The sequence below is a fragment of the Psammomys obesus genome, unplaced genomic scaffold, assembly GCF_907164565.1.
Source record: "Psammomys obesus unplaced genomic scaffold, mPsaObe1.curated_primary_1811, whole genome shotgun sequence".
Taxonomy (NCBI): domain Eukaryota; kingdom Metazoa; phylum Chordata; class Mammalia; order Rodentia; family Muridae; genus Psammomys; species Psammomys obesus.
The window spans coordinates 1-9,014 of NW_026586809.1; the positions used below are offsets into that span (position 1 = coordinate 1).

Genomic DNA, 9,014 nt, shown 5'->3' on the forward strand with positions numbered 1-9,014 from the left:
GCCTCTCTACAATCTTTTTTCTTTTTCATTAACATGCATGCACACATTTCTTTGTGTGTGTGTGTGTGTGTGTGTGTCCACCCCATTTTCTTCTCAGCCAGTTAGGCATTTCTCATTCATTCTGTCCCCAGATTACTATTTTAATGTATTTCCATTTAAGGTCCTTCGAAAGTATGGTCTTAATTTTTTGTTAAAATTTTATATGGTGTAATTGTTTTTAGAAACGACTGGATTATTATCCTCATGTTTGTTAGGCGAGTATGTGTAATTGTATGGATATGTATGTTTGTGCATGTATATTTGTGTTTGATGTATCTGTACAAAGTTAAGTTTTATTCTCCTTGTTCAGTTGTTGCCTCGGAGGTTTATTGCCTCATTCTGATGACCTAGGACAAGTTCTAGAAGCTTATGTCCTCCTTACAATCTTACCTAAGCCTAGGAAGTGTTTAGCTTCAGAGTCCTCCTGCTAAATTAGCTCAAACTTTCTTGTTCTTTCTGAGCTCATAGCTGGCTCGTTCAACTCAGATGTCCTGCCTCAAACTCTTTTTCCAGATGGCTTATTCAATCTGGCTTCTCTCATCCCCAGAATTTCTCTGCTTGCTTCAATCAATCTCCAGCAATCTACTCTAATCTGCTGGCTCCTCTTTCTCTTATCATGTTGTCTTCACCTGAATTCTGTCTCTGCAGTCTCCCTACTACTGTCCTGGTAAACCTGCCTGGATGCTGGAAACTCTGCCCAGGACTTCTGGAAGAGCAAGGAGTGCTCTTAACTGAGAAACCATCTATCCAGCTAATCTTCCCAGCCTTTCTGTGGTCTCTGTGATCTGGACTTTGATTCTGATGCTTGATCATTGAGTGCTGTATCCAATGAACACTTTCTCTCCTTAAATTGCCCTCCATTTTTTCTCTTTTATTTATTGCAGGTGTGAGTATTTGCGCGCAGGCATGTGGCACATGCAGAGGACAGAGGGCAATTTGTGAGAGTCATTTTCTACTATGTAGGTCTTAACTCAAATTCAGGTAGTCAGGGTTGGTGATAGGCACCCTCACCCCCCCTTTTTTTTTCTTCATTTTTTAGTTTTTGGTTACAGGGTCTCATGTATCCCAGGATATATCTTAACTTCCTTTACAGTTAGTCAAGTGTTATGGAACTCTGTGTCCTTTGAGAATGACAAATCCTTTACCTTCACGAATTCTTAGCAGGTTTGATTACCTGAGGAAGACCTACACAAGATTGGCTCATTAACTTTTCTTTATGAAATGGGAAAGGTGCTGTGACCCACTTTCTACCCCAAGGTTTTGTAGATAGTTAAAGGTTACTAGAGGAGGGGTCTCATGAGGCTACATTCTTCCCCAAGGTTTCATAGGCAAATAGATGATTGGAAGAAAAGCTCATAAGGCCTCTTCCTCCCCCACGGATTTATAGGCAATTAAAAATACATGGGGTGGAGACTGTGAGGTCGCTCAGTGGGACCAAGTCTGATAAACTAAATTCAGTCTCTGAGATCTACATGATGGAGGAAAAATGCCCTCACAAATAAATGTAAAACAGAAAAGTTTGACTGTAAAGTGGCTCAGTTAACAGTCGCTAAGAGGAACTTGTATGAGGCCCTCCTCCTCCATAAGGAATCCTAGACACTTAACTAAGTTGTATAGTTAAGGTTTCCAAGAAGAGGGTCTAACCCTTGTGAAGGCGTTATAGACAATATTTACTAGGGGAATGAGCTCCAGAGGCCACAGATCTGGCCAAGATTTGTGAGCAATTATTATTTAGGGGTATTGTAGCTGGCCTTTGCTACAATGTGGATTTTTTTTTCACCTTCCCAACCCTGGTTTCACCCCTATCAATAGATAGGAGAGAAATTGGTTAAAAGGAGAGACAGAGATCACTGAATCTAATTTCTTTTTTTCTTGTTTCTTTTTGCTTTGTAGTTGGTCTTTGCTATGTTGTGGGTTCTTCTTTTTCTCACCGTTTATCCCTCATGATTTAAAATTTAAAACGCCTTTATTGTTTCACCAAGTTATATTTAACTTCCACTCTTGGTTTTGGGGTAAACCTCTGCACTGAGCTACTAGTTTGGATATTACAGGTTGTTTTCTCAGTTAATTCTTGATATGTTATTCATTCTAGGAATGTCAATTCATAGTTACTTACTTATTCAGTAGTTTCCTTTGTAATTATTAAAGTTCATATTTAATTAGCATACTCCCTATTACAAAACTCTATTTTTTCTTTTGAAAATAAGGGTTGTTTCTCTCCTTTTCGATATTAGATACTTCAGAAATGGGAGATCTTTATATGGGATGTGAAGAAGAAGACTTGGAACCGTGTCAGCATAAAACTGAAGAAATTCATAATGAAAGTGAAGACGAAGATGATGAGTTGATCTTTGTTGGAGAGACATCAATGTTGAAACCTGACATTCCAAGTAAGCATTTATTTCAATGAAGTTTCATATGATGGTTGTTTTTTTCTTTGATTGGGAAAAACTGTAAGTGGTTAGTTTCAGTACTTGATGTATTTGTTCTGTAGAGTTTAGATGAAAAGCCAGGTAGTACTAGGGAAATGCCTTAGCAGCTAACGCACCAGCTGTGTAAGCCACAAGCATGAGTACTGGAATTTGGATCCTCAGAAGCCTTGTAAATGCTGGATGGAATGGCAGCCTCACTGTAATTCCAGTTCTTATAGGGCAGAGACAGGAATCCCTGGAAGAAAGTGACTGGCTGGACTCTAGTGTTATTGGCAAGTTCTGGGTTCAATTCTCTGCCTCAGTGGATAGAGTAGAGAGCAATTGAAGAAGACTTCCAGCATCAGCCTTGGGGCTCCCATGTGCACATGTGCCACACAGGTGTGAACATGCGTGTACCTATCTACACATGCACATGCATACACATGAAAAGGGCGTTTTAACCCATTTAAAAGTTAGTAAGAATTGAAGATATTCCTGGTGATGATGTGCTTGGGACACAGTAATGATTTGAGATGTTAAAATATCATGTGTAAAAAAGGAGAAACAATTAAATTCAGTAAAAATTGACCTTCCTTACTACATTATAAGTCTTATATGATAGGATCCCAACTTTAAAAATGCTTTAATTACATGTATTTTGGTGTGTGTGTGTGTGTGTGTGTGTGTGTGTATGAGTGTGCGTGTGTGCTTGAGCATACTATGGCCTGTGAGTGGAGGTCTTGGGACAACCTGCAGGAATGGGTTTTCTCTGTCTACCATATGGGTCAAACTTAAGTCATCTAGCTTGGCAGCGATTGCCTTTACTTCTTGAGCCCTCTCACTAGTCGCCCTAGTTGGTTGGTTGCTTGGCTTGTGCATATGGGATCCTTTTCTTGAAAATGGATTTTTTTTCCCTTATAGAACATATATACTGATTCTGGTTTTCGCTTCTGTACTACCAGTTCTTCCCCATGTCTCTTTCATCCGGATTCACTCCCTTTCATTAGAAAACCAAAAGGCTCTTAAAGCATAATAATAAAGTAAAATAAAATGCGTAACAATTTAAGAAACCCTAACGTATCATAATCAGACATCATAAAAAAAGAGAAGGGAAAGAGCCCACAGTAGGGTGCAAGAAACTGATATAGAAGCAAAGATCCATTCATTCAGGCACTTAGGAATCCCTTAAAAGCATTAAACTGGGAGCTATAATATTTATGCAAAGCACGTATAGGATAAAAAGAGAAAGGACAATCATGTATAAGTGAAATGAAAAGTTAAAATAAGATAAAATTTTAAAAAGAAGAAAAGAACCCTGACAGACGATATGAGTCAAGGAACCTCCAGAAATATGTTGAGTTCATTTTCTGAGCTTGCAGCTTAGCTTTAAAAATAGTTAGTCTCCCCAGTGAAAGTCCCTGAGAAAACTAAATTTTCATTTGCATTTGGTTATGAGTTGGAGAATGCTTCTGGGTTAGGCATGAGAGCATGTGTCCACTTTTCCTTAAAGCTCTTGGACTTTATCTGGTGAAGCCCTGTGCAGGCTCTGTGCATGCTGCCTCAATCTCTGAATTTGTATGTGCATCAAACTTGTTGATTTAGAGGGCCTTGTCTCCTTGTCTGTCCTCACTGGCTCTTAGGTTCTGCTCTTTCTGCCTCCTCTTCTTGAGGGCTCCCTAGGCCCTGAGGGAAGGGATTTGATGGAAACATCCGGTTTAGGGCTTAGTGTTTCAAAGTCTCTCACTCTGGGTACATTGTCCAGTTATGGGTCTCTGAATTGTTCCCACTTGCTGCAGAAGGAAGCTTCTCTGCTGATGGATAAGCAAGGCACTGATCTATGACTACAGCAGAGTTACATTAGGAGTCCTTTGATTGCTATGCTATTTTTTGTTTGTTTGTTTGTTTGTTTGTTTTAGAACGGTAGTAGTTGTTATTACCATAGGTCCCTGGGCTACCTAGTTTCAGGTTCTTGGTCATCCAACAGTGTCAAATGTGGGTTCCATCTTAAGTCAAATCAGGTATTGAGTTATTGCACACGCTTTGTGTCACCGCTAGCCTAGCATATCTTGCTGGCAGTACTCCATTGTAGATAAAGGGGTTACGGCTGGATTGTTGTTTGTTTCTCTCTTGAGAACATGTGGGGTGCCTTCCTGTACCAAAGACACTAAGTGCATATATGGGTGAGAGTCCGGCCAGTGTTGGACCCAACTCTAAGGCCCACCCTGTTTTCTCTTCTTCTGTCAGTATTAAGGATACTCTGATATGCCTGCAGACAGGATCCCACCAGTGTTGTCCTCTTAGAGGCTCCACTCAGTCATGGATATAAAACAGGTACCGAGAGTCACAGCCAAACATTGGGTGAAGCATAGGGAGTCGACCAGAAAAGAGGGCGAAGGATAAATGGACCTAGAAGTGACAAAACTCCACAGGAAGGCCATCAGAGCCAATCAAGCAGGACAAAGAGGGCCCTGTGGAGTCTGAAGCACTAAGGACGATGCATGGTCTGGAATTAGGTCCTCTACTTACAAGCAGCCGATGGGTATCTTAGGCCTCTTGTGGGCCCACTATTTAGGGGAGTCAGGGATATCTCTGACATGGACTATGTTGCTTAGATTTTGATCATTTCTTCTCTGATAGGACTTCCCTGCCAGGCCACAGGGAAGGAAGACACACTCATTCCTAGTGTGAACAGATTAGCTGGGGTGTCTGGGTAAGGGCGTTTCCTATCCTGGGAGGGGGGATGCAGGAGAGAGGAGCCTATGACTGAGTTGTAAATTGAATTAATTAATAAAAAGAATAACCCAGGACCACCATTCCAGGTGTGGTACACCCCCTATGGCTGAATCCTCCCCCATTAGTCACTAATTAAGAAAATGCCCTGCAGGCTTGTGTACAGCCCAGTGATATGAAGGTATTTTCTCAATTGAGGTCGCTTTCTCTCTGGTGATTATGCCTCGGGTCAATATGACAAAACTAGCCAGCACACTTACATAATGAGGAATACACACACACAAACGCGCACACAAACATCCATGTGTGTGACAATAGTAGATGAAAAGGAATGCCATGCATCTGAAGGACAGCAAGGAGAGAAGTATATGGAAAGGTTTAGAAGAACAAAAGGGAAGGAAGAAATGAAATAATTTTAATTCCCCAAAATAAAAGAAATGATTTTTATAAAGAATATATGCCCAACATGCTTTCCTTCAAAAAGAAAAGTGTGTTTATTGAAGTATAACCACAGGTAGGAACAATTTGATGGTTTAACACTTAAACTGAAAATAAGATTGAAGTCCAACAATGGTAGCACATTCTTATAATGCCAGAAATGTTGAAAGTTCAAGGCCAGTGTGAGCTGTATACTGAGAGTCTGTCTCAAAAATAAAGTAGCAGGGCTGGGCATGGTGGCATATGCCTTTAATCCCAGCGTTCAGGAGGCAGTGGCAGGTGGATACCCATGAGTTCAAGGTCAGCCTGTACACAGAGTACCAGAACAGCCGTAGCTACACAGATAAACCCTGTCTCAAAATCCCATAATAATATAATAATAATAGTGATGATGATAAGAATGTAGCAGAAAAATCATGCTATCAAACAGTTTGAGAAAAAAAAAGGTTTTATTCCTAGCTTTCTGTCATGTTTTCAATGAACAGTGGTTCTCAGCCATCTTACTGCTATGACGCTTTATTACAGTTACTCATATTATGAGGACCTGCTGCCAAAAATATTTTGTTGCTACTTACTTCATGACTGTAATTTTGCTAGTGTTATGATGTGTAATGTCAATCTCTGATATCCAGGATTTTGGTATGTGATTCCCCAAACTGTTCATGACCCACAGGTTGAGAACAGCTGTCACAGAATATTTCATTAATGTCATCATGTAACAACTCTGTATTTATGTTACTTTTTACTACTTCTTTCTGTAAGGAGATAAAAATAATTTTGTGGTTTCAATGAACAATTTTTTTTCTTTGCCTGTGTTGGCTAAGATTTATGTCAACTCGACACAGGCTAGAGGAGAGGACACCTCAACTGAGAAACTGCCCATATCAGATATGGGCTGTCTTCTGGTGTATTGTCTTGACTGAGGATTGATGTGGGTGAGCCCATCCCATAGGGTATGGTGACACTCCTAGATGGGTGAACCTGGATAGTATAAGAAAGGAGGCTGAGCAAACCATGGGAACAAGCCAGGAAACAGCATTCCTCCAAGGTCTCTGTCAGTTCTTGCTTCCAGGTTTCTGCTCTGCATGAGTTCCTGTCCTGACTTCCCTCAATGATGGAGTCCAAGGTATAAGATGAAATAAACCCTTTTCTCTCCGAGTTGCTCTGGGTCATGGTGTTTTATCAACAGCAATAGAAACCACAACTTAGACATTACCTCCTTGTGAAAGGAAATATTAATCCAGTTTTGACCTTCTTAATATAAATATGATTCCTCAATAATCAGAAAACTTTATTCACACAGGGAGAAGAGATCACAGTCTGAAAATGATCTGGTGATCCTGTCAGGCCCAATTTGACTTCTGGAGTAGTATATTTCACCTTCTTAAACTAGTCGTATAGTAGTATCTACATTTAACTGTCGGATGAGTCCCTTTCAGAACTCAAGTATTGCTACTGAGAATCACATTGGACTGCTGTCCAATCAGCTTCTCTATATAATGAAACTTCCAGAAATCTAGGGCTGTGAAATGTGGCATGAGAATTGGGCGTGGGCTTCATTTTTTGAGAAACAAGAACTTGAGTCATGAAATCCTGTCACCATTAAGTGCCATAAATATATGTTATTCGTTGTATATGCCTATTCTTAGACAGTATTCTATTATTTTATTATATTTCCTTTCAGTGATGAGTTTTAATATATTCTTGCAGATGTTTTGAAGACATGTCTCCCCAACTCATCTTCAGAGGAAGAAAAGGGTGACTTACTCAATCCAGGTACTGTATTACTATACTCTCTTAATATTAAAGATTTCTTTATTTGGTTTTTTTTTGTTATATGTATATATGTGTGCCTATTGTGTGTACCATGTGTGCCCACAAATAATAAAAATAGGGCCTTGGTACCGGAGAACTGCATTGGGTAGTTGTTAATCACCGGACATAAATGCTAGGAGGAGAACCAAGGTTCTCTGCCAGAGCAGCAGATGTAATTAATGGATGAGCCATCTCTCTAGCCTCTACTATTTTAATTTTAAATTCAAGTGTTCAGCTCAATTGTATACCAATGTGTTCATTATACTGTGGTTTTGTTTTGTTTTGTTTTGTTTTTTTACATATAGCTATTTCTAATATATTCAAGACTACAAATCAACACTACAGAAATCCATCACCTAATCCAGTGGTTGCTTTGCCAAGCTTTGATCCTGAACCAAAATCTTCAGAGGCTTCTGATGATCAGGCTGTGTCTGACCCTGTAAGTTTGTTTTTGTTTTTTTAACTTAACAGTTAGGTAAAAAAGCACATTGGATAGTATATATCTGGCTATAATAGAAAATGGTCTTAACTAACTAACATAATTACTCAAAGAAAATGTCATTATCTTTTGGTTTTGAATTTGCTCAGCAAAGAGTATCACTATGTAGTTCTAACTGTCCCAGAATATACTATGTAGACAGGCTGGCAATGAAATCAGAGATGCACCCCCTCTACCTCCCAAGTATTAGGATTAAAAAGCATGAGCCACCACACTCAGCTTAATTTTCAAACTCATTTCATTCCATTGTATTAAAGAACACTGCTATACTGATATAATTTAATAGCAATAAAGTCAAGCTATTGTATGTGCTTTTTTTAATATACTATTCTTCCTGATATTTTAAAGTCAACACTACAAAGATCCAACATCAAAATCGATGGCTACCTTGCCTAGATTTTTTTTTATTCAAATTCTTGACTATCCCCTTTACCCTTTCCAGCCCCAGTAACTGATATTCTACTCCTCATATTTGACAAAGAGAACACAAACACACATTGGAAAAAAGATATCATCGTCAACCAGTGGTTCTGGAAAACTGAATGTTCTCATATGGATGGATGAAATTAGATCCATGTGTATTACCCTGCAGGTGGATCACAGTTCTCAATTTGTGGACAATGTCAGATTAGATCATGGGTAGTACCTTACATTCTACATGTATAAGAAAGGACTTTTTGAATAGAATTGTATTGTCCCAGGAATCAATGTCCACAGTTGACAAGTACGACCTTGTAAAACTAAAAAGCTTCTGTACAGCTAAAGAAACAATCGAAAAAAGAGAAAACCCTCCAAAAATCAACATTTTAAGCGAGTAAAATTAGAAGCCAGGCGGTGACGGGAGTAGCCTGAAATCCTAGCATTCGGGAGGCTAACGTAGGCTGTTTTCTGTGAGTTCGAGGTAAATCTGGTATACAAAGTGAGTTCCGGAACAGAAAAAACCCTGACTCAAAAAAGACAAAAAGAAACAGAAAAAAAAAAAAAGTAATTTTTTTTTTCCTTAATTGGGAATATAAATCCCGGGAACCATTGGCTGCTTATTCTCAAAACCAGCTTTAAATGTTTTAAGCCAGAATGGTGTC

The 9,014-nt window shown here is 39.2% G+C and overlaps 1 long non-coding RNA gene across 1 annotated transcript; it reads left to right on the forward strand.

Annotated features, from left to right (window-relative positions):
• Positions 1 to 2,315: 2,315 nt before the first annotated feature.
• On the forward strand, positions 2,316 to 7,832 carry LOC129672915 (uncharacterized). Its single transcript, XR_008719588.1, has 3 exons — positions 2,316 to 2,429; positions 7,329 to 7,394; positions 7,739 to 7,832. It is a non-coding gene; the product is annotated as an uncharacterized LOC129672915 (long non-coding RNA).
• Positions 7,833 to 9,014: the final 1,182 nt, after the last annotated feature.